General features: G+C 39.8%; 1 protein-coding gene across 1 annotated transcript in view; it reads right to left on the reverse strand.

Moving 5' to 3' along the window:
• znf710b (zinc finger protein 710b) overlaps positions 1-7,343 on the reverse strand; it is a 32,226-nt gene extending 24,883 nt beyond the window's left edge. The window contains exon 1 of the mRNA XM_088079715.1: positions 7,185-7,343. The gene's annotated coding sequence lies outside the window, so the exon portion shown is untranslated. The remainder of the gene's footprint in view (positions 1-7,184) is intronic.
• Positions 7,344-27,572: the final 20,229 nt, after the last annotated feature.

Here is a 27,572-nt window from a genome sequence, read left to right on the forward strand (position 1 = left end):
CTACATTCAGCCTTCTTAACCTTACAGTGGCTTCTTTGATATGGAAATTGAATAGTGCAGTCATGTAATCAAGACGTCTTTTTTTTTCCAATACATGTTTGAATACAGGGGAAGATGACTGTGTTTATCTTTAGGTTTGGTTCTGTATGACAGAAAACAGAACAGAACGAAAACAAATTATATCCATAGTTAGAAACAAATAAGATACCTAAGCATCTTAGACTTCATTTCCATGGTTTCAGTATTGCCATAATGCAGCACTCATGAATTCAAAAAATAAGCTTGAAGGTCTTAAAGCATCTATTATGATTTTTCCTTTTATATATATATATATATATATATATATATATATATATATATATACACACACACACACACACACACATATATATATATATATATAAAACGTTACAACGTTTCACATTGTTAAGTAATCATTCCTTACACCATTAAAAATACTGTTTCCAACTATTTCTCCTGCTTTGGATACGGGCTGACGTCAGCTTATTACAGATTTCTTTACATGGTCATCTGATCCAAATAAAGCTACTGCCAGTGTTTGTATTACGTAGCCTACAATGCTACATATCGCTACGAGCTAATGTCAGAAAAACATGTAATCGTGGTTGCCGATGTTGTTAATGTCTTTTGGATCATATTCCTGATGGAATATGTCCGGTTATTAAGATTTTGGGGTTTTTTTTAATTGTGATTTTTCATGCTTAACAGTGCTGCTACACTCTGTTACAGTCATCTCCCCTAGATGTGATGATGCCTCAAAGAACCTGAGATGCAGAAGAAACTGAAATGCTGAACAATCAGAGCAGACGGGGCTTTTTCAGGACGAGAGCTTAAAGAGACAGGAGTTTAAACAGAGTGTTTCAGACAGAGGTCGAAAACAGGTGCTCCAGCACAGACAGCATGAGGAAAATCAAGTGTTTTTGGAGCATAACAGCATGTGAACATGTTCTAGCAGAAACCCAAAATACAAGTGTAAACCCTAAAAGGTGCATTATAGGTCCCCTTTAACCCTTGATCTTAAATGACACAGGTAACAGATAGCAGTTTCAACACTGCAAGCAAAGTAGTTGGCCAGTCTCGCCATGGGGCGAATATGAGGTGGATATGCATTTCAGATTGTCAATTATAAAATAAAACAGGAATGTTACAGAAATAGTCTGACACAATTTCTGAAGCTGTTTGACCTTCTGACAAGCAGTTCAGATGACGCAAACTGGCAGCTTAAGATGGATATTGTGCCCGACTCCCATTGAACGTTTAGTGAGATTTTATCAGCATCCGCCTGGATTCTAAGCAATTCCACACCTCGCAGCATCTTTTGGATTAAACGTCTGTTCGGTGTGAATTTATTTGCATTGCACTGCATTCTTGTGCTGCAAGCTCCTTCATCACATGTACAGCTGATTCTCAGCACCCTGCACACATACAGTGTAACTGTCAGAGGACTGCACGCACTGGGACAAACTGTGAGGACATAACTGGGGTGAGAATTTTGTTTACTTCTTATTTCTATTTGGGATCAAAATGATGAAGAATTGGTCAATACATTATTTTTTTTTTTACAAAAACTAATAATACACCATGATAAACTGTGATAATACCTTAAAGGTAGCCATAAATCTATCTTTGCAAAACTGATGTATGAGAGTTTCAGGAATCTGATAATGACATGTTGGCAAACAATCTTGATATGAATCACTTAGATTTGTCTTTATTCCTTCATTTGTTACCAAGATACACACTTAAAGGGACATTTTACTGTGTAACTTGTAAATGCTCTTTGGAGGCTGTAATTGTCACACATTTTATGGTACACACTGATAATTAATTCTTCCAGTTTTGCCTTCTGAAAATTACTCATATTCCACAAAACTTAATGTAGAAGGCCTTATGCTCCTTTTGAGCTGCAGAAGATATTTAATTTAGCAACTTAATTGTCAAATTCTCCAGTACAGCTCCTTTTCACCCATCCACATCCTCAGTGTAAACCTAATATCAGCTGTCATGGCTGAGCAACACAAGGCGTCAATCAAACCAGCAGCGTACAGTAAAAATGGCTGCACTGTCTTGAGCGCAACACCGTCAGTCCACTGAAGTGTGGCTCAGCTGAACATACATGACGAGCTGTAAAACTACTCAAGTAACCACCCCAGCATCACCAGCCCTGAGCACCGCACAGTGTCATGACGAAAGCCTCATCACTGACGGACACAGGAACAGCGTGAGAGGACAGAGATGGAGCGAGAGGACGCGAAACAGAGACGATAAGAGAAGGAGACAAAATAGAGAGGCGTCCACGTACGCATACACACAATGCATGAACTCAGACACACACGCAGCTAAAATTACATTCAAGAGGGCATGAACTAGGCCACTGCTCCGCACTCTGCAGGAAAGTGGTAGTTAGCTAAGTGAGCAGAGGCTTGCAGAGAAATAAAGGCTGAACACTGAATGTGGTTACCTGTGTGACTGAACTGTTGGCTTACTACACACAATACCTTTATTGTGAGCCCACATGATTATGGTCTGATCACGACTCAACACAGAGACTAATGATCAGGACGAGATCAGATCAAAAGAGAAAAAAAGAGCAAACTATGCGGAGCAAACAGTCCCCTATATACAAGAGAATACTATTTTGAACTCCAAAAAACTTGATGAAATAAAGAACAGATTGTAAGATATCACGTTCTGTTAAACTGCAGCAAAATAAGTTTAAGAGCTAATCTTTTTCACACAGAGAATTTGGCAGGATTTAGAGGACTGACTGACAAACCGACTCACCAGACAACTAGTAACAACTTCACACAGTAAAAGCTGGCATGGACAGCATTTAGCCAGAACAGCAGCGAGACCAAAACTGACAGGCATGACTCGCACCTAATAAGCATTACATACTGGAGTTGTCTATTAAAAACTCCCTCTGCATACACTCCCTGAGGCAGACTTCAGACTTAAAAAAATATAAATACATTTTGCACTAAAAGAGTCAATTTACAGGGGTATTTTTCAATGTTTCACTTATTTATCAGCGGCGGACAGATACAGCTATTTTGCCAGTTGTCTGAATTCGAACAGAAAATGAACACAACTTTATTTTAAGCAGATAAATAACAGGACTTCAGAGACTACAGCTGTGCCAGCGGCTCTGTGAGTACTGTGCTTTCAGCTTAATTCTCACATGATCACAACTATGTTTAACAGCTTCATCTAGTGTGTCAGCATGCTAACACTTGCTAACTAGCACAAAACACAAAGCTGATGCACATGTAATTATATTAATTTTGCAGGTATTTTAGAAAAAGTTTAGGACAAATTTAAAACTTGGTAAGATGTTCTGCATGAATATGTGTGCAAAAAAAAATCCAATCCATCCAATACTTGAGACTTGGGCTGCATTATTAATCAAAATATTATCAAAATTGCAACATGACCAAGTGCAACATCCAAATCCGAGTAGTTGTAACGTGATGCTACAGATATACCTCGGCCTACAAATCATATCCCAGACGTAAGGGCACGTGCTTGTTTGGTACAGACCCCAGCAAAAATCACATTTTTAAAATTTTTTTGTGAAAATGAAATGCAAATATTACCACTAATGCCGCTAATAACACAACTCATGTTGCAATATATGTCAAAATAATGACAATATGATTGTTCATGCATATGTTACAGCCCTAGTTGAGACATTTTACTCAAGTCACATTTGTCAAGGTTATGGTGGCGCTCCATTAAAAATGACAAAAGTCAGTGCGATTCATCCTCGGAGGACCATGAATGACTGCACAAAGTTTTGTGACATGCCATCTCAGATATTGACGTTTCACCGAATAAATGAGAGCTTTAACCACCAGAAATTAAGGGGATCACCAAAGTCATTAGGATTAATCCCCTGGTTGACACTGCCACTCCCAGAGCCAAAACCACGAGCTCAGAGAAAAAAAGTATCCCTGGCATAAGCTATGGAAATAAGTTTTACAAAACAAGGCATCATATGAGAATTTGCCATCAGAGTTGTTGGATCATCAAAAAGTGACACAGATGAGTCTGGATTAAATTAAATTTTGCCATTGTCACTAAAAATGAGTGAATCAATCAATCAACTGATAACTTTATTTGTCCCAAGTGGGGCGATCGCTTCTGCAGCAGTGGGATGCACACATTTAGCATGCATTTAAAAAAAAAACAAGGCACAAAATACAAAACTAAGAAGACCAAAACAGATCATTTCTCCCAAGTGATAATAACAGCTGACAAGCCTGTTTTTGCTTTGAATCACAATCCTTTTTACAGTCATATTAACTCACATGGTCCAGCGGTCAGATAATGTTCTGACAGTTGTGTTATTGGCAAAAAGTTCATGCCAGTGCTCCAACCAGTCATCCGTTACGCATCAGGAAATCAGCGAGTTACATTTACTATTAGTGAAGCTGTTTAGAGTAAGCTGTGAGCCCACTGAACAACACAAAGCTATATTTTGGTGTCATTAATGAACAACTGAATGTCGCAGGCCTTATTTTCCCAGAAGGCCTGAGTATTGTGGTGTTCAAATTGTCCTACACACACACACACACATTATACTCATACAGTGCATACAAAGTGGCATCACACTGTGGAGGTCGTTCAGCATGGCTGTAACCAACAGGCCTTACACATTAGGCCTTTGTGCTTTGAGAAACATCAGCCTCTCTTTTTTTTTTTAAACCCTGCCTGCAGCACAGCCGAGCGCTGCAATGTGCTGACACCATCATCAGCTATTCTAAACCTTTCACCACAGCAATATTCCCACATCCTGATAAAGAAAGGAGTGGGAGAAAAGAGGAGCTAATTTTCATGTATCTTCATTTATCAGAGGTGTGTCTAATTTTCAGTTTCTGTTAAAATGATTGGTTCGGTTTTTAATGCATTTTTCCGATGTTCTTTCTGTTTGGCTCTCCTGGACCTCATTCAACACTGTCGCTGATGATCCACGGATGGATGGCGTACGATCCCCTGGGTAGCATACAGATTGTGTAGTAGCAGCAGCAGTGTAATAACACATTATCGATTTAAACTTGGGGAAATTCATTCATCACTGTACAGCTCAAGCTGGCCAAGAAATAAAAAACTGTACAGTTAAACATGGAGGCATAAATCCGTCACACAAAGTACGAGCCTGACTTGTTGAGAACGTGCCAGTGCTTTTTGTTGAGCTTGGCAGTTTTGGTACACCATTATTTAATCAAGTTATCGGATCATCACGAGTAACGTCAGATACTATTCTATCATCATCAATCAATCTTTCCACACTACAAATTAACTAAGTCTGGTCCCAAAACACAATGCCTGTGTTATTCATCACTGAGCACAATACAGGGAAATCACAAGGCAGAGCAGATTAGACAATCAACGCAAGGTTAACATTGAAGGCAACAAATATAGCAGCCAGCTGAGAGAGACAGCAAGTTTGCAAATTAACATTTGGCAAGATGCCTTTGAGCAAAAACAGACCGGAGAGGTTATCATCAAAACAGTGGAAGTCAAAGAGGCAGAATACTGAATTCACTCCTATCAGTTATGTGGCCATGGCTGACCATTCACCGGAGCTGCTTGGCAATTCAGGAAAAAAAAAGTACATCAAAAGCCAGTAAATGCACTCCTTAGGAGGCAGAGGAGGAGGTGGTGTCTATGGTGGGAAAATACAAGGTCAGCATCACTTGACTAGCACTCCTATGGCCAAAATGCTCCATCTAAGAGCTGCGATGAAAACAGAATCTACTGACAAAAGCATGCTGTGACAGCTGGACAGAGGTGGTTGACGCCCTGCACTATTCCCTTGGGCACTGAGATGATGAAATCAGTTAAGGTGTTGTTTCAGGACGTCCGTTCGAACTAACAGCAGAAATGGGTCACTTTCAAAACTGCCAACATTGAGATCTGCAGCGGGAATTAAGATCTGCACGGCAGTGGTACCTTGGTCAAACATTGCTGAGTCACTTGAATATTTCCATCTAAATGACCATCAATCAGATGACCCGTAGACCACAAGAGGAGGATGTCTTTTTAATGACTGCCAGCCGCTGAAGTGCACTGACACTGAGCTGCATCGGAGCACATCTATAGGCCCCAGGCTGCCAACTGGTATGCACAGTATGCAGCTGCCTTGCTGCGTACAGTGCACCAGCCATATTACATGATTAGACGCTGCATGGCAGGTATGCAAAGAGGTCAGCGGTGTTATTACTCAGTCTGGCTTTGCACTTAAACACATTAAAATGGCACTGCAAGAGTATGCAGACCCAGACTGGTACACAGCACAGGACATGCATATCCCTTGACAGCCAGTGAGAGATGCAGTGCCCTCATTAGTGCAGCGGAGGATACCTGTGGCCTATCAATGATCTCTGACAGCCCGGTGAGGAGTCAGCCAACTGGTGGTGGCCTGTCTCCCCTCCAGGAGCAAGCAGCCCGGGCTACAGGTCATCTGCTGCAGTGCATCCTCGGAGGTGTCAAAAATATCCCCTCTGCACTAACCAAAATGTGGTGTCGCTTGCACGCTATGTACACATAAGCAGCCCCGGGGTGAGCGTTATCTCAACACTGGGGCTGAGGACACTTTTGAAAGCTCCAAATGAACCATTATTTCCCAAACTCGCGCTGTATCTTTAAAAGAAAAGGCCCCGACAACTTAACAGCAAAAACTTTGTTCAAGACAGGCCTACGCTAGACATCTCGGCCTCCCGTGTCCTGGCATGAGGAGGTGCGGGGTGTAGATTAGTGATGGGCAGACCCGAGCTAATGTGGCCTGGTGTAGCCCCTACTCCTTTATGCGTCTGTTTCCCCATTCTCTCCATCCCCCCTCTCGACGCCATCTGTTTGTGGCATGAGAGAATGTGGAAGTAAAAAAAGAAAAGACGACATTTTGACTGTAGTTGCTGACCTACATCGACCGTTTGTTTCCAGTATCGCGCCGTAACACTCCCGTTTTAAAAGCACACGAGCGGTAAAATGGCCAGACATAACGCGCATACGTTTTCTCGCCTGGTCAGGAGGAATTTAATAAGTTACGGTTGAAACACTCCTCCGCCTCGCCGGGCCGGACAAGTCAACGCTCCAGCGGCACATTTACATTTCCTCTTTTATCGACACCAAGGAAGAGAAACACAAAAATCATAACTCACCTGATTCCAAAATCGGTTTATGGTGGCGACGTGATTGTGGTTAATTTCAGTATGGGAAAAACAGTTACAACGGAGGGTCCCCGTTGTGTGTAGCAGGAAGGAGGGAAGGGAAGGCGAGAGGGGCTGACGTGAATGAATAAACAACTGAGCTCCTCCTCAACGCCACAAGTAAAGGCGGAATGTGGCTGACTTTAGTGCAAATTCACCAGCAGACATTAAACATCCTTAAAATGTGGTCTGAATCAATGAATGCTTCAAACAAGCTTTACTCACAGCCTTTCACACCGACTATTATACTCATGCCGTAACATGATAATAATGTAAAAAAAAATGCAGTTTTTTAGGTGATCTATATGTCAATTCTAATATTACATCATTTTATTTTAATATGAAGTAACAAAAACCTAGTAGGAATTTTTACTGTAATACACGTTTTTTGAATGGCATTATCAATATCCACCAGGTGGCGCTGTCTGTGCTTTAACAACAGGGCAAAATATGACATGATGGTTAAACTCCAGGCTTGAGACATGTAAACGTACTCTGTTTTTAATACCTTGTCTGTTATGGTAATTGAATAAAGGCTTATCTTATCTTATTGAACTAAAAAACTACTTACACATTTTTAGTCCTTCATTCTTGTTGAAACAGGGTTCCTGTGGTTCCTTAAAAAGTGTTAAAAGGCATTTAATGAATTAATCCAAAAATCAGGCCTTAATTTGTATTAAAATGTCTCAAATAAATCATTCAAAAATCTTAAAAATGCTCAGACATGGGGAATGGGATATTTATTTATTTTTTTCTGACAATGCATTATAATATTTAAAAATCACTGGAAAATGTTAAAATGTATTATCCTTTATTATTATTATTATTATTATTATTATTATTATTATTACTATTTTTATTATTATTATTATTATTATTATTATTATTATTATCATGTGAAATATATTAAATCTGCCCAAATTCCCTTCACAAAAAAAATTCTCGTTTCATATTACAAAAAAATTGTCCCGAAGGAACTGACAGTCAGTTTTGGTTGTTGTAAAACTGGCATTTAAAAAAATTGTGTTTTTTTAAATCTAACATGCCTTATGATGTAGGAACACTATGAAAAATCTAAATCTATGGGGAAAAAAAGTTTCACATACAGGTGACACACCTCCATCAATATTTATATATTTATGTGCATTTTGCCACTTCAATAAAAACATGGAAGTAGTGGAGGACATTTATTTCAACAAAATTAAAGACATTTTCACCATAACTTGGCACATAAAATATTCACCAGAATGCAGTAAATTATTCTCAAACTTTTCTGGTGGAGCAGGCTAACTCTACAATACCCCCCTTGTGTCCCCCGAGTGTTTAAACTAAACCTACACCCTTGTATTTGTGTAGCATTCTGGATCAAAACTGGCTCAGCAAAAAGTTTTGATGTCCCAAAATCCTGCTTGTATACGCATGGTGAGCACAGGTAACCTTTAACGAATCTGAAAACAGTTTTCTACTGACTCATTGTGAAGCTCATAATTTAAGTGAAGTAACAATATGTGAAACATAGTTTTGAGTGGAGGGGGGCTTTTAAAAAAGAGGATGCCTTAACCCTAAAATAGCTATTATGGTCTAGTTATGGGAACCAGCTGTTTGTCCACAAAATGTCCCAAAATGGGAATCTTGCACACATGTTTATCCCCACAATGTACAAGCAGACACACAGATACACATACAGCCACAAAAAAGCATTGTGAAAAGAACTTATTTGTGGTATTTAATTACCATACAAAACCTTTCTCAGAGGAAAGCGCCTACATATTTTGACCATTTAGTATGACAAGGTTACACACTGAGTATCAAAACGCCATATAGATATTATTGTTTTTGTCTGTGTAAGAGTCATAATGAATAAATATAAGTTAATTAAAAAATCATTGAAATTCATTTTCAGACATTTTATAGCATGTATACGTATATAAAAATGAAAATGCATGAATGTTGAATTTTGATATGATGCTCCCTTTAAATTTGCAATTGACATCATGTGCAATGTAGTTGAAACAAGAGCTCCATTATCATTTTTCTACCTTGTGACTCAGTGTAATTTAAACTTTTTCAGTAAAGATTTTTAAACTGGATTTCATCTCTTGTCATTCGCGTCAGACTAAAGTTACTTTGCCTACACCTGAGTGGCCTTTCTTTGGTATCTAGAAGGAATGCCGATACAGTCTGTTTTAATGGAGTGATTCAAACAATAATAGGAATGGACGGGGGGGAATATATAATGCTGACACTAGAGGGCACAAAGACTCCACTTAACTTGTATGACTGAGCTTTTCACTCTTTTCAGTGTCCAAATGATTCATGTCTCACATGATTCCTCAATGAATTCATTGCCATTAATGTGGGAATAACTGCATCAGTGTTCATATTATTAACTGTCAGAGGAGATCAAGGCAGGTCCACCACATGTCCGGTGTTATAGCTCTCCTCCTTTAAAAGTGCTCATTTTTACATGAAAGGACATTGTTCAAGTTAATTTGTCGCTGGTAATCAGAAAATGAGGGAGGGCTGTGTATTTGTAAAGATGCACTCTTGGTGTTTGTCTCTGTGTCATGACTTTGTCCCCCAGGCCTTTGTACTGTGCTATCAGTCTACACAGAGGGCGGTGCAGCCCCCCTGCAGCCTGCGATTATCCAGTGTTATTGACAAAATATGCTCCTTTACATAAAGATGCTGCTGTGACGCCCATCAGCATTCAGAGGCCCGTCGATACAAATGCGCTGTGAATTTAAATGTTTGAGGGTTGGTGGTCTCAAACTTAGGTTAAAACTGTGTCAGCAAAGTGAGATGAGATTTTATTGATTGTTGTGTTAAAAGATTCAAGGGTAAAAACACTGCAGGCATTGTCAGAGGGAAAATCCGCCTGTTTTCCCACAGGTGGAGAGCAACACTGGAGCATAACCAGACAATGTGGGGGTGTTTGGGAAGCTCACTGGGTTAAAAGTCATACTTGTGGCCATTTGGGGCTTTTCTCAGATCTCTTGTCATAACATATGCCTTTGTCTTTCTTTCATCTGTGAGCAGAGAAAAGTGCTGTTCACATAACGAGCAGACAGTGTGAGGTAATATGCGGCAAACGCTTTGACTTACAGTAACACATGCTGTTCCTTTTTTTTTCTCTCCATGCCAACGTATTAATATTCTAGTCTGGTACTGTTGGTTCATCATGATGCGCTACCGTGATAATTTGACTGCCTGCTTTTCGCATTGCAGAAATCTGTGCAGTGGAGTCTTTGAAAACGGCTTAAAAATGTTGTTCCTGTGGGTGGTTGATTTAACAGCGAGGCCTATCTGCTCCTCGCCTTCCTCCTCTCTGCCCTGCCTGTCTAGACTGTGATTACCATCTGCTTCATCACTTTGGACGATCCAATGTTAGCTGGGCTCTCTCTCTTACACACACACACACACACACACACACACACACACACACACAATAAAATAAGATGTAAGATGCTAGATCACATACTTGTCAGACTCATGGTCCAATAAATCTAGTCTACTTTTATTCAAAGTACACTTATCAGTAAAACGTAGCATTAGAAGCTGGTGTCCATCCTGTAAGTACAGTATTTCCAGACTGCTGCATGTGATGACTGCATGACTGCATGTGTTTCTCCGGATGAGGAACATGTTGCACAATGATTAATTAGAAACAGATATTCTCTTAAAGGCAAAATAACTCAGTGAGAGAATTTGCCATGTGCTACTTATTAGGGCCTCAGATAGGTCAGAACAAGTATAATTTTCTTCCACATCTACACATAATCAAGCCAATGATGATGTCATCTGCAAGCCAATTATGTAACAAGTTACTGACAGTGGATGCAAGAAAGAGTTTCAGACAGAGAATGGCAGGAATTTGGGCAGGTTTGTGCAGCATGCAAATTTAAAAAAAAAAATGAAGTCAAGTTTATTTTCATGGTTTTACAATGCTCAAACCACACTTTTTAGCCCACAAATTCACTTGGAGTCACTGGAAAAAAGAGCAGCCCACTTTCTTTCTTATAAAACAGATCAGAGCACTGATTCACATACAGCCTTAGGTACGGGCTCCCCTCCATCTGTTTTTGTTTTCTAGCCATGCTCAACTATAACTCAACTTCAACCATGGCTCAACTAATCTGTCCGTCACGTTGGTCAAGACAGAAATGTCCATTAGCGGTTCTACGGGACTCCTCTCTGGCCCCCTTGACTGTGGCAACTATTTTTGGATGATTTTCACCGTACATTTACCCACAGAGAGGAGAAATTGTCACTATTATTGTAACAGGGTGTGGTAGGACCCAATTGCAGCACAACAGAGCAGGTGAGTCGTTGGTAATTACCTTTATTTAATTATTTAGCAGGCTGAATGGAGCAAAGGTGAGTATAATCAGGTTGCAGGTAAGTAGGGACAGTTATCAGTTCTGGGGTGGAGCAGAGTTCTTAGAGAGACTGGGTTGAGCTCACGTTCACAGATGATAGTTCAGAGTTCGAGAGGGGAAATTGTGAACGTGGAGCAGACTAGCAGGTGAATATAATCTGGAAACACTTACAGCAGGGAGCTTGTAGGAAAAGCGGGGGCTCCAGAGAGGGACAGGCAGGGTTCGTGGTCAAGGAGGAAGCAGAGTTGGGGTCATCCAGGCAGGCAGCAGAGCAGACGAATCCAGTAGGAGCAGGTAGCGGCATCACCAACGACAGGCGGGGAATCAATGTACCATCAGAACAATAAACACCAGCGACACTCACACGGAGAGATGTTTCACTCGTTGCGAGGCTCTGAATACGGCCGGAAGAGCGGCGATCTCTGAAGACGGAGCCGAAGCAGTAAAACAGTGCACATGTTAGCATTCTAATATGCTAAGCTTATGTACAGTCCAAAAATGAGCTGCTAGCATGGCTGTGGACCCTGAATGTCGATTTATAATAATTAAATCCAGTAATCTTTATCAATTACTTAGACTTTGGGTTATATTGCATCACCTGTAAAGAATCAACTTGATCCAGCTCGATTCCAGAACCATGCATATCAAACTCTCATGTCACATCATATTTGATTACACAGATTTGAGAGAGCATAAAAATGAAAGAGCCCAGCATATTCAATTTGTAACACCAGTGGATTTTAACTATGGGCTGCCATGTGTTTGCCATTCGTTCAAGCCAGTGTAGTACTCTGTTTTCCCATTTACTTGACAGCATGTTTTTATTGGGGTGTAACAGCATTACCTCAGTCGTCCTCTGACAGTTTGCTCCGAGCTTTCAGTGCTTTCCAGAGATGTACAGGCAGGGCGTGTTGGGGCAACTGAAGTTCACATGTTCAAATTCAAACCAAATCCCTGGAGAATGCGCAGGCTGTTGCGTAAGACCTTCTTTCAAAGAAATATCCTGTGTTGTGAGGAAGTATTTAAAACAGAGAGCATTTCTTTCTGCACAGCTGTTGTGTGTAGGCTCAGATTGTGAATATAAATTCAGCTGCACATATTAAAAACATCGGTCTGTGTGAATTAATATTTTGCCCTTATGTGTGCTTCTTTCCAAAATTCTAAAACAATGTACAGCATTGAGGTGTTGTACGCACATTCCATAGGACTGTAGGGAAAGAATGCAAACTATGACAGCGGTGTGAATGCTACAGTGGGGTCAGAGTGTCTCAAGAATCCCACTCCAGTGAGAGGTTTAATATAGCCGTCGTCGAGGTCGTTCTCACCCCCTGATGAGAGACCAGTAATTAACACAGGGGCATCCTCCTCCTACATGACATACTGCCCCACAGTCCACTGGACTGAGTGCTTGTGCCTATTTCAGGATATGCAGCCCCAGTTGGGTTTGTTCAGGAGTGTACAGTGTCATATTTATGAGAGTGTGCAGACAGACTGTCCACAAGAAGGTGACATCTTCATCGACAACTGGATAATAACCTGAACACATGCAGAGTAACATGGAGGTCTGCTATCATGCAGCAATCTCGCACTATTCATTGCAGCAAGACTTTACCATGGTTCCTACATTTTCTACCATTTTAATAAAGAATGCAGTTCACTCCCACTCCGTCTCAAGATGAATAACACTTGAGGAAAAATATATCCGACAACATTCTTTTGAAAACGGCACTTGGTTTGATTACTTGAGTGCATGAAGTACATGAAGATTTATGATTGTTAAGCCATCCTTAAAATGCGGTTACATCAATCACCAGGTAAGATAAATCAAATGATCCCCATGTAATGTAAAATACGGTGCGTCTGAGCCTGAGTCCACTGAAAAAAATGGGACGCTTAAAGGATTTAAATACTGGCCTTTTCGCATTGTTTTGATTTCAACAAGCAGTAATCTGTATGGCCTGCACGTTCTCTATTTTAGCATTTCTTAATCCAGACAAATTATGTTTGGCATTTTGAAGTGTACAGCCAGAAATACCACAAACTCTACAAGCTCAGCAAGTGGGCTACTACTGTTAGTACATGTAAAGAAGTCATGACAACATATGAATTTAAGACAAGATGGTGTGAGTGCTTTACCACGCACTCTGCGTTATGTAATTCAGGGTATCTGATATTCCATGTCCTTTAACATACATGTGCACACACTTTCATGACACGTGTCCTGCATTTTTATTTGCACCAAAGAATCGAGAGTCTCCCATCACCCTTTCAGCATTTAGTGTATTGTTAAATAGCACTGCTGATGTAACGGCGGCTACCTTCTAATTGCGGGAGCACGTTGTTCAGTGAACACAGACAATGAACAAATTGAACAAACAGCAATTATTAATTGGTCCCTCTATCCTCAAGACTATTTCTGTTCTACTTTGACTGGAAAAGGTTCTTGGTGTGTTAACTCCTTTCCGAAAGACCGTCTCCCTTTACATAGAGCCAATAAGCGACTGGGCATTCCTGGTTGATTTAGTAATATCCATGGTAAAGTGGCAACAGCAACAGGAATTTAGCATAATGATGAAAGATTGTGCTTACCACTCACATCAGTGACAAATAAATTGTGTTTCCTTTGCTTTTCACAATTAAGGCCATCCCGTTTCACCAGTTGAATGCTTTTAATGTGAAGAAGCATCAGCAATAGCAACTTTATACCCCTCTAACACAATGCAGAGCGTAAACAGTACACAGATAGGCTGTTATTGTGCTGTATTAAATGCTGCGTTGTTTCTTGTGAATACCTCTTGAGTGCGCCATTAATACTGAAACCACTATACAGAGAGTTAATTACTGAATAAAAATACATGGAATGACTATTGCAGGAAAAAAGTAAGTTTAATTTCATGTAAATCATTAGGATTATAAATTTAGGCAAAAATTGTTAGTATACACTAATAGTGTCATTGTGCTCTGACTCATGACAGACTTAGAGTGTGCTGTAGCAAATGATGCTGTTTTCCTTTCACATTTTTGAAATGCGTTCATGTCTGCAAAGGAAATCCTCATTACATGGTGCTGGAAATGCCACCAACCCAAGTTTCCTTGAAGCTGCACTTTTTATCAGCAATGAACACTTTCATTGCTATTTTGACACATTTTTCCTTTCAAAGCCTAGTGGTCATTTTCAGTTGTTGAAAACAAGGACAAAACCTGTCCAGGCCCATAGCATTCCCTCTCAGTTAAACACAGCAACATATGTCATAATGTTGTAGCTTACATTATTGTTAAGCAAAAAATATATATATATATATTTTCTTTTTTTACTTTCAAAGGGATTGGTTGTACTCATTTTGTCATAGAAAATAAAACAGATGATTCAGTGTGTGCTTGCCTGTACAGAAATAATGCAACAATGATTGCAGGTGTACTCATTTAATTGGTCACCAGTTTACAATGCTAAGGTTGGGCTACCTTCCAGTACAACACAATAAATCCCTTTTTAATTATTCCAAATTTATTGTGAATATTCACTATACTGCCCAGCTCTGGGTTGTATCACATAGATGTGTAAATGAAGGCAGGAATGGAAGAACAAAGCAAATGTTGTCAACTATAGCCAACCGAACTGAAAATGTATTGTTGCCAATAGAGTGAAAAAAATGTTCAGAGGCAGAGAGAAGTCCCTGAATTCAGCACAGTGAGGCTCTACGCTGCTTGACACAACAAATAGGGCCTTTCTATTGGTACTTTTGGCTGTGCAACATAAAACCATGCCATGTTGGTTCACGTTTATACGAGTGGAGTAAATCACTAGTTTCATCACGATACAATATTATATTGATACGTTGGACAATGATACAATACGATATTTGGTGATATCACAAAGTCTGCCATGATGTGATTTCAATTCGATTCGATTTAGGGATCGGCGATCGATATGAACCGATATTATATATGAGCCTAGGCCTATGCTCATTTAACACAGGGGAAGCTGACACGTTTTTTGCTTTTGGCCAGAAAAGATAAATACAACATACACATAACTGGAAATAATTAAAACTGTGTCATTCTGTTTGGGAATGCTTTCCAGATAGAAATGTTTTCATTTTAACTCAGTCCATGATCTTTTCGCCAAAGTTTCAGACTCAAAGAAATACTTCTCCCAACATCCTCAAAATGTGGATTAACAACAAGATCTTTTCACAAAAGTATAAAACTCAGCTCAGTAATAACTGTCAAGAATCATAAACAAAAATATTTTGGTAAGTCCCATATCCCCCACATATACAACATGCTAGAGTTTTAGCATAAGCCTACAGCATTGTACACTGCATAAATTAGCTCAGTGGGAAGCAGACTTTTCAGCTATTTATAACTTAACCAAATTACATTTCTCATTATTATTGCTTTCTCTTACTCACCGCTGGTTTAAGTCCCCGCATCACGCAACAGAACAGCATGGATGAGTTTTACTCTGCATGCACGTTTTTTCAGTCAAAGATTGTTGAAACATGAGCAGCTCATACAACGTTAGCAAGAAGCTAGCAAAGTGAGATGCCCGTCAGGGACATCGCGTTTCCTGAGTCCAGCTTTTTTTTACACGACATGTGCTCTGTCTGTTAACCACAAGTTTCTCTGAAAACGAAATAGTTCCAGACTAATTCATTATTCCCAAGTAAATAGCGTTATCCTCATCATCTGTCCCTTGGCTGCTTGCCATCATCTGCCTAACAAAGTACTCCTGGATGAAAGTCCTGCTTTTGTTTGACCCATTCATCCACCTCCTCCCTGTACACTTAATACAACTTGCTCTTGATACAACTTCAGTTGATTAGAGCATCTTATATTGCCACAGATGTGTTTGCTTTGGAGTTAGTCAAAGCCTGTTACGTCTAGTGGAACTAGTGGACTTTAGTGAGGAGAAAACTGCTGGAATTACAGTGAAGGTTTCGATGTGATGCATTACTGTGTACTGTCAATTTTTTTGTGAATGCAGCAAAAACCGAAAGATTTCACATGCTTGCTGCTCCTTGTCCAGCTGAACACCTGCAGAATGCATCTGCCTCCCTTGAAGCAGAGAGCATCTTTTATGTGAGCAAGCGGTCTTGTTCACCTGGGAGAAAAGACATTTCAGTAAGGTTGTTGGTGTCTATCCGACTCCAGTGCAAAGCTTTGATACATGTCTTGTGATTTGGTGGATGGGAGGATGTAAGCCATGCACCTGTTAGAGGTTTCTCCCTCGCTCCTTGAAAAAGACGTGTTTTGTAGCCCGAGGTGAGCGGCTAGCACAGGTGCTGCCTCTGTTTGATGTAGACTCGGGGAAAATCCACCCACCTGTATCCATCTGAGTTATGAAAACTTTCCCTCTTCTGAATCCATATGGGTTTTACAGTATTTTACATCAAGGACGAGTCTTTGGCACAAAGCAAAAGACATGGAGATTGTTGAGGTACAAAAGATCACAGTTTGAAACTGAGATGAAATGGTAACGCAAGGATTTCTTTGCTACAGGTGGCCTGAACCAAAGGTTAGCTGTAGTTCACAGACTTAATATTTTTTCATAATAATCCCTACTTTTGTAAAATTACTTGAACTTTAGTACAATCAGTTAATGAAATATTGTGCATTTCTTTTTTTCCTGTGATATTTCTTCTAGTGTTAAAACCACTCATAGCCTATTTAACACATTTACTCCAAGGCACATTTGTTACCAAATCAGTGGAAATAGATCTCTACACTGGTCTCCTGGGGGAAAGTGATTTGGAAGTCCTGTGTTTTGTGACCCATCCACCACCCCAACCTGTCTCCTTACGTGGACTACTTCCTTCTTTACTAGCACACTGATTATGTGAATGCAGCCTTCCCAGATACATGGGTTACACATCAATGACTGGCTCATGATTACTTGTTGCATTACTTTTCATAGGTATACCTAATAAGACTACATGAGAACAGCCTGAGTTCAAGCATAAAGAAGCACATTATAAATATGTAAATTAACTATTGCACAAGCAAGTATATTTAAAAAAATATGATGTGCTCCCTGACTGTGCTACAGAAAATAACTATACACTTACTGTGACTCCGAGTCTGTTTAAAAGGAAAATGCCCCAGTATGGAGAAGACACAACTTCCAGATCCCTTAAAACAAGAAGGAAAGATAGAGTGAACTAAAAACAAAATCATGTTGAGGAGTGACACAGTGTGTCAGTGGCAAGAAACATCACCTCACAGCATGAAGGACGACTTGTTTTCTCTCTTAACATTTGTGAGAAAATAGTTTCAACAAAAAGCTTTGACAGGAAGGCTGGTGGATTGTCCATAGTAAGTGGCACATTGTTGCTGGGAAGACCTGTTGACGTTGAGCCTTTCAACTGTAGTTTTCCAATGTTTAAACCACCACACATTAATCACCTCCGCCCTCATTGTGCTGGAGTTGCAGCACACATCACTGCGGTGGATATCTAAAAATCTCAGCAAATGAAATCAAAACTCTCTGAATAGCGCACCCAGTAGGGGTCATTCTGGAGATATTAAGCTTTTTTGATACACTAAGAAGAAATAACAAAAATTGTTCACTAATACAGATTGGTTTTCAGTACAGCAGGTCTGTTTCCAGTTCTTTATTGTTCGATTGATTGAGGTTGTAGAAAGAGTAAAGCTGGGAAAAACTTGCAGCAGGAGAGTGAATGTGACAGAGGCCACATTTACCACGTGGCTAAAAATATGAGATGGGGCTTTGGACTGACTGAATACAGCTGTACTTCATACTCAGGAGATCTCAAGTGTCTGAAGGAGCTTGCACAACCTGTCGATGCTATCAGCTGTTAGAGGAGAAAAACAAAAATCTTTGGAAGGCTGCTTTTCAAAATTTTTTTTTTCATCTTGCACATTCTGATTTGGTAATTGCCTCCCTTGAGTTTTTATTTTGTCATCTTTTGTATTACAGTTACACTCCAGTCTTTTCATTTTCTACCTTTTTAGTGGATTTTCACAGATATAACACTTTAAACTGGACAGAGAAGACTATACTTACCAGCTCACATCAGTGAATGAAATATCCATTTGAAGTCATTAAAGCATGACACTGGCCACTGACTCATATGTCACTGAGACACATTCCTGTGTGCCAGTGTCACACATGCTTTTATGCCCCAATTAAATCCCATCAGTCAAAGGTTATCTAATACTGAGCAGGTTAAAAGATGACCCTGGGATGAAACTTCAGCACATCCTGTTAGCAGTGACTCACTTTAACACTGAAAGACCAATTGTATTCATTAAAGAGAAGAAACATGTCCCAGTGGCCTTGTTGGACACATCTGCCTGACGTTATTGTGGGCAGTGATGGGCTCTTCTTCTTCTTCTTTTCTCTCAGAAGTGCTTTGAGCCATTTGAAGTCTCCCCCATTATGATGTTTTCTTTTTGATCTTGAATCTGTGAGGTCAGAGAAACATTGAATTGTTACGCATAAGGTGTACAAATGTAACATTTATGCTGTTTGCGAAAATGTACAATGTCTACATTTTGTTCTTTGTGATACCTTTTTGCAGTGGTTTTTGTTCAATAACAAATGTTTGCATTTTCCGTGCAAAATGGTTGGGACTTTTGATATAACTGCAGGTTTCCCCAAGAAAAATAATGAGTTAGGGTTTTTTGATATGATGCACCAGGTGGACCCAGAATTTAATTCATTTATTCATTTATTCTCTTTCTTGCCTGGAGGCTTTTAGATGGAACGATAACATCTACAAACACACTGTACTAAGACTGTTCACCTGCTCTTAGAGCTCAAATGCACTTTATTCCTCTCACACTGTGCATCCTCCCACAAATCACTAATTTCGTACACTTACATTTTGTTCTATGAACATATAAAAAACAAATTGTTTTTAAACTTGCAGTTTATTTTTCGTCGGTCTTTTCAGTGTAAATCATACACTAGAAGATATCCATAGAACATACCCACACTTTCAGATACCATTTATGATGATGTTGTGGTATAGACATATTTAAGGAGTTTTTAAGAGGTTAAAACAAGCATTTTGTTAACAGTCAACATTTCTATCACTATCCATTGTGTGAGATTATGAGGATTGCAGATTACAATCAGCCAAAACTTCTCCTTATTAGAATTCCGTTGTTGTTCAGGAGGTTTTTATCAGGGGCCGAATTATCTGCTCTTCTCTTCCTTTCCAAAACAAATAGACAAGGTGATTAACACTGGCAGAAACACCAAATAAAACTGTTGCATGTTACCAATTGGTGTTTCTACTATATGGTTTGAAATGTCTGAGATGGACCACGAGCCCAACACATGCTTTTGTGTTGTGTACGCTGCTGGATAGCATTAGCTGAGAACACAGCTAGACAGCCGGACGGCACCTGCTGTGTAAGCCTGATAGGTAAACCACCAGTGTCACTTGAGAACGTGGCCGGACAGAACCTGACGTGTGCTCATGTTGATAAACAGAGCACAAAGATGCCTATAGGGCAGGTGGGAGGGGTGGTGGATGGGTCCAACAACTTTCATGTGAGAGTCAGGTGTTTGCTTCCGGTCTAAATGCGATGGGTTCTTTTCCCCTACACCTTGCAATGTGCCTCCCTTCTCTAATCCTTACCATCCGTGCCCCTTGTTGCCTAAACCTAACCATCTGTGCTAGCATGGGCGTTTGTTGACGTTCCAGCATTGCTTGCCATGTACTTTTGTTGCCTAAACATAACCATGTGCAGTGTCATCCCATCACATGCTTGTTTTGACATCACGGTAGCGGCATCCTGGAATGTAAATAGCAGAGGCAGAGGGATACCTACAGCGTAATGTGTTGCCCTGAAAGGTCACTGCAATATGTAATGGCTTGGGATGATGTTTTTACGATGCTGCTTGCTGTTGAGGGGCTACTAACTACAGTGGCCAATGCAAAAGCATAAAAACATCAAAACAGGGAACGGCCCTATCTAGAGGCAGTGTTCGTCCATTCTGGCATACTGTAGAAACAACATGGTGGGCGAGGAGCTGCTCCCAATGTTGATATTAACGGCTAACCCGAAGATAACAAACACACAATGATTCTATTTTCAGGTAATTTTACACTAAAGAAAATATTCATATTATATTATATTCCATTTCGGCCAATATATCCCCCTAAATCCTACACACTGGACATTTAAAGCTGAGCTTATCAATATTTTAATATTAATATATATATATTTATTTATTTAAGATTTTTATTATATATTATATTTATTAACAATGGATCAAATGACACTGTGACTGAGAGACTTCAACAGTGCTGGATCACAGAAAACTATTGCACCAATCTGAAATTTGTCTTCATTACAGCGTAATAGCTTCTTTTAGCTTAGCATTTGTATTAGAAAATGTTTTAAAACCCCTCTTTATGTGACATGCCAACCACCAAACTAAGCCGAACACGATAATTTGTGTGCTCTCACATTTTATAGTGCAGTATAATGTGTAATCCTATGCTAAATTGAGGTAAATAAGGCACCATAAGGCACCAAGTGATCTGCAAAAATCAATTTTGGGCCATTAAACAGAGATTGATTAACAGGATGAAGCTAAATTACAGGACAAGATACACGTTTCTGGAAAATAGCTGTTTATTGTCAGAGCCCATGTCTTTGCGTCATCTCCCTTCCTCCCCCTCTGGACTGACTGGATTCATGTGAGCTGGATGGGCTTGGCCAGGCAGGACAGTGACTCTCCTACTTCTCAACAAGGTCAGAACTCAACAGCGTGAGAGTGTGTTTGTTGTCTGCTGGCTCTCATTCTGTCTCTGTCTTTCTTCTCTGATGTGTCGGTCCATCAATGATTGATGTTTCTCCCTAGGACTTGACTCATCTTTCACCTGCAGCCTGCGTCACAGCTGTTCAGTGAGCTCAGCACACACAGGCCCACATGCATGAACACACAGCTCTGCACATCATAATATAAGCTCCTCATGTGGTTTTTGGAGAGTCCAGAGGCTGATGTATCACGCGCCTCTGCCTTTCCATGATTCATCCCTTATCCAGTATCTCTCCCCACACAACACAGAGTTTCTTCCTCTGTGTTGTGTGTTTCTTCTTTATAGATTGGGAGGAGATGCAGGAGTGACAGACGCGTCCAGATGCTAGCTTTGCCTCCTTTTTGCCTCTTTCCTCTTTGTATGAGAATCAATGCTATTATTCAATATATGTTCCACCCTTTATTGCCATTCCCAGGAGCACAGAAATAAAAAGCCACTTTTCAGCTGCAGAGGCTGTAATTCCATGTTGTCAGAGTCCATTGTGTTGCAGGAGCTGCATCTGCTCTTGTCTTGTATTGTCTATTGATGGTGTGGGAGCGGCAGGCGCCTCGACGGGCACAATTATGCTGCTTCACACACCAGCGAGGCTGCATCTCCCTACACATGGATCAGCGTTTTCTTGAAGCCAAAGGTGAGGAGAGGCTGAATAAATATGTTTATCCTCTTCAGCAACAGACCTCAAAGCTTTATGCTAACGCTCAGCTCCACAGTGCCTACAGCAACATATTCATGCAAATACGGTGAGCAGGTCATATACTCAGCACTGGCTCAGCCACGGTATCGTTTCTGTTTGTTTGGCCTTGGTTTTTGGTTTAGGGCAGAGATTATGCCTGCATAAAGTTTTGAACCAAAATCCTTGCTTTAAACAGACAGATTGGCTGTGTTTGGGAAGATGTCTGCAGAGCTTTTGGGGGGCTAAGAGTCTTTCAAAGATGTGAATGTTATTGACAGCAAGTATTTTGTATCTCTACAATGCGCAGAGCTCAATGATTGCTTCACAAAGCAGCCTCTTGTAACATGTTTTGGTTGTTTTTACATTAAAGGGGAAGTCCACCAACTTTAAACATCAAAGTCTGTTTACAGGCCTTGGGGAATACTACTGCATATGTGAGAAAAAAAAAAGTTGTATAAAGCCTTTTGTGATTCCAGAGGGAGAAGCGTGAAGTCTGATAGATCTGTCAGTTGGGGCTGAAGAATACAAGTTTGAAAAAGAAAACTTGAATTACTGCCTCACGGTTGTATGCCCACGCAAATCAGTCAAGATGCAGTTATAGTTTACATCTATGTCTGTCCAGACAATGCTTCATTGAATGAATGTTGCCACAAAGAAGCTCTAAAACACAGATGCTTCACACACATTTTCATCCTGGCAGCACAAATCGATACAATCAGCACAGTTTCAAGATTAGTATCATTGATTCTGTATCCATCTCCCCTTTTGTTCCTGCGATAAGATGTTGAGTAATGGCCAGAGAGTGTTTTTGCAAAATATTGTGATGTCACAGTGAAGATGACCTTAAACCTTTTAACATAAAATATCACCTTATCATTTTATCCTATTACACATTTCTGTGAAAATTTGTCATAATTAGCACATAAATTCTTATATTATGGTCAAAAACATGTTTTTTTTTATGTCAGAGTGACCTTAATCTTTGACTTTTGACCACCCAATACTAATAACTTGATTGTTGTGTCCAAGTGGATGTTAATGCCAAAGATATGCATTTCTAAGAATGACACAGATGTAACGTCACAGTGACCATGACCGGACAGACGGATGGATGGACAGATAGACAGACGTACCGACAGATGGACTGACAACCTGAAAGCATAATGCCCTCGGCCATGGCCACGACTGGTGTGGAGGCATGTAATGCTGAGAGGGCAGAGTTAGAAAGAATTTACCAGAACATTGTAGCTTCTCATTTTTGCTTAAAGGGAAACACCACCTCAATTAAGAGGTGGTCCAATATGTTATTTTCCAATATTTGGCCAAGGAAATTTCATACAATATTTGTGATGAGCTATTCTTTCTCAAAGCCAGAAACCAGAGACATAACTGTCAAACTTGTGATGTTATCAAGTATAAAGTCTGGAGCCGCTCCATAGACAATGAATGAGAGCTCGATTTTGTGTTTTATGGTTTGTTTGTTTTTCTGATACCCAAATGTGCTTTATTCTATTACAGTGTTCTCAGCTCTGAAAAATGTTCCCGTATACTCTGAACATTCCCTTGGGCGCTGGATGAGGGAAGAGGTTAAACGCACTATAACCGCCTCACAAGGAATAAAAGGCCTCTCCAGTGCTCTCAGAGTGGAGCAATCTTGCATCAGCAGAGGCTTCAGATCCCCACCTGGATGAACCTGGCATGGAGACGTTAGCCTCTTACATAAAGGTTGTTGCCTCAAGTCTGTGTGCTCCAGCAATCTTTGGATCAAATCTCAGAAATCCCCCCGGGTGCTCTCAGCGTCATTTATAACATCTTTCCCCATTTACTGTCTAGGGAGCAGCTCTAGACTTTATACCCTATGACATCACAGATTTGAGTTTTAGTACTATTTTTAGATTTGGGAGAAAGTTTTTTGTGTTTTACAAATATATCTTTGGATTGCTTTGGGTATAACATATGGTATGAATTTTGAAAATGGGCGTAGTTCCCCTTTAAGGCGAGCAGCTCAAGGCTACATTAGCCACTACAGATTCTTTTGTACTGAAGCTGCTGACTGCCCTTTTTTTGCACAATGTTTAATATCTTAATATACGACTTCAATAAGTATTCATTATTTTGTTTTTAGAACTGTCTATTGTAACAGTATTGTAGTACTATTTCTATTGCTAGATGTTAGCCAACAGATAAGAAAGTACTAGGTATTTTCATGTTTCACATTTTTTTCTACAATTATTATTTGATACTTTTACTGTCTAATATTTTTTATGTACAGTACTATGGTTAAAACAAGTGTGTGATTTATCCCGTTACTGTAATCAGACAGCAATGTTCCAAAATCCCAAAACACATGGCTTTTATATGGACGTGCACAATAACAATGTGAGGTGATTCATGTCTCCACAACAGTGGATATGAAACTGGAGGACACCAGTATCCTGCATGTTTATTCCATGGTTTTCAGCGTGGCCTACCCTCTGTGTTTGGAGAAATTCAAGGTTCAAAGATGGGAAAGTCAAGACATTTATGACAGAATCAAGTCTCCTTGACGATAACACGGAAACCAACAATCGCATCAGAATTGCTTTACTGGAACTAGACAAGCAAACATCAACAATGCATGTGAACTGAATTACTGTTCTACTTGACTGGTCCTGAATCAGTTGCCTACAAGAAAACTGACACAATCCCTTAGTCCAGCTGGGAAGAAATGTGCTCTGACTGCTATAGGCTCAGTCCCTGGAGCCAAATGAAGAATAAAAAAAACATTCCGTCTACACATGTCATATCAGAGTTTGTCAGAATCCATGTTCCTCCTTTATCCTGTCATCTGTTGTTTATACAAGGGAAGTTAAGTCAAGTCTTCAATTTGTAAAAAACTATTTTTTTCTAGTACAGCTACTTCACTACTGATTGGCAGTTCGGAAGCTGGTTTATTCTTCCTCTTCAATAACTTTTTATAAAACAAAATGGTGTATAGTGGTGAACAAAGTGCGGGAGAAAATAATAGGCTAATAATGATAGCACCGCGCGACCCTTTTACTGTTATTAAACAGTATGACGTTTTTGATGGCCGGAGCTTAGCCTGAGGCAAATCAGTTCTTCACAGAAATCAGCCTGAGCTCACTAACAAGTTTTATTGGCTTGTTTTCGACAATGGAGGAAGATGAAACGAGTTTCTCTGAACATGTCAGTTCACGTACTTTTTGGGACCGCCCTTGTTGCTTGAAAAGTTAACAATGACCAACAGGACCAGACTGGCCAACTGGTAAGCTCTCACTCAGTGGATGGATGATTTGACAGGATTGCTGAAGGTGGAGTGGCCTCATATTTACCCTTATCTGAGGGAAAACTGTCGTGCCCAGCCAACGGCAGGGACAGCAGACAGCGCAGCGCACACTTCATATCAGGTAAGGCAAAAGTATTTTCTATTGTAGGGATGAATAACATTATGTGTAGATGGCTATCACATGGATATCATGATCAATATAGATCCTAACATCTAATTTGAACCACAAAATGTATGTTTTTATATTGAATAAGATGTGGACTGTTTTGTTTTCTTTTTGTTTTTATCCTTGTGAATGTAGTCATCAATAACTGATTTGTCTCCTTGACTCTAGCAGATTCTGGCCAGTAGAAAGTGGTGTTGACCGCTATCAGGAGAAGAAGATAAAAGCAAAAAGTCCCTAGTGTTCATTACAAAACATTACCTTAATATGATGATTTATAGGCTACAAAACGAATTTTAAATTTAGATCCAAATCCTCAGTTCAGTTTGGGTGTCATCAGTACATTTCAGGGACATTTTTCCACAAAATGTTGTTTAAGGACTGCTGACTATATTGGCTTCTTAACTGCAGCTTATCGCTTTCATTTAGGATTTAGGAACAACCTTTAACATGGTGTAATCACACAGTCACAGCTATTAATGGCTATATTACCTATTACTGGGCTGCAGATTTGACAAACAAGTAATTTTACATATACAGCCAAACGGTCTCTGGTAGTAATGGTGTCTCTGAAGTTGGTTTTGTCTTTACTGACTTCCTCTTTTATGATCACCAGAATGTCAGTAAACTGATGTTGACTGATAGAAAAGTATGAACAAAACTTGTCTTCAAAAGACGACAGCTCTCGTAATAGAGGGTTTAAATTGATTTAATTTTGTGAACCAATTTCTTCATAGTTTTATTTAGTTTGTCTCTCCACAGCCTCCTCGCAACATACATGCAGTAGTTGCTCATCAACATCCATTTTTATGGGATGCATAATGCGTACTCTACACCGCTGTTTATACAATGTTATTGTTCATCAGTGTGGATTCTAACATTGTTATCATTACAGTTATTGTTAATAATAGTGCTTCGTGTGGAAGGCCCTTTAGCAGTTAACTCAAAGAAGAAGAACAGCATCTGAAAATGTCAGGAGCTCCTTTCCCACCGCGCAGAGGCTGCTATTGTTTAGTTCAGTGTAAAAGTGTAAAAACGACATGAAAATGGGACTTTGGAGTGGCCTGATAGCACGATCTGTGTGAAAAAGTTGTTATGCTACCACGCTTTAAGCATCGTTTCTGTCATGAGGACAAATGTAACCCTGTGTTGTGATTGCTTATATAGTCAGTGAGCAGGTATTTGGGCATTGTTCATCATCCCTGTTGGGACACAATTTTTTTTTTATACACACATGACATAGGCATGTTTTCTGATCACCACATCCTACAAGTTGCTTGTTTAGGTTGCTGCTTTTAGATTTAGATATTTAGAGTGAGTTTTTTTGTACTTGTACTGTTCAAATATAATGGCACTGTCTCTAATTATTAAAGCATCCAGCCTTGTGTGCCAAATACAACTTAAATAACGTTCTTTTCTCACGCTCCAACATGCTCTGACAGTAGACAGGGAATAGAGCCAAACCAAAATAATCTAATAGATGCTGACAGAATTTTTCATGTGCTGCATCACATCACAGTTCTTTTGGATTCACATTTTTAACTCACGGACAGAAAAATGAAACACTGTGCATTATACGGCTATGTCACTGAGAAAAAAAAGAAGGGATTTCAGTCAAACATGAGTTCCAAGCTGCTATATTAAATGAGTTATAAATGGACCTCAGATTGTTGACATTACATTAAACATTTGATGTGAATTTATTCCATCACATGTCAACATATTAAATTGAGGAAAAAGTTAAACTGCCACAAAACTCAACTCCTAACACCAGAGTAAAAATACTCTCCACCCTTGGTACAAAGTCAAAAGATTGTCTGAAAAGGCAAATGGAGCCAAGAGCAGCCAGAGTCTGTTCCCATTTAGCCAGGAGGAAGTTGACCTCATCAACATGAGAATCGTCAGATGGCTGACATCATGGGGAACCTATCCACGGCACTAATAGTCCCCCTGTAACAGCTCAAAGAGTTTCCTATCCCTCTGATTGGTGTGTTTTGTATAGAATATATGTGTGTATTCATTCCTGGACTGGCCCT

This window comes from Plectropomus leopardus, chromosome 1 (genome assembly GCF_026936395.1).
Source record: "Plectropomus leopardus strain MGB_pleo_1.0 chromosome 1, ASM2693639v1, whole genome shotgun sequence".
Classification (NCBI taxonomy): domain Eukaryota; kingdom Metazoa; phylum Chordata; class Actinopteri; order Perciformes; family Serranidae; genus Plectropomus; species Plectropomus leopardus.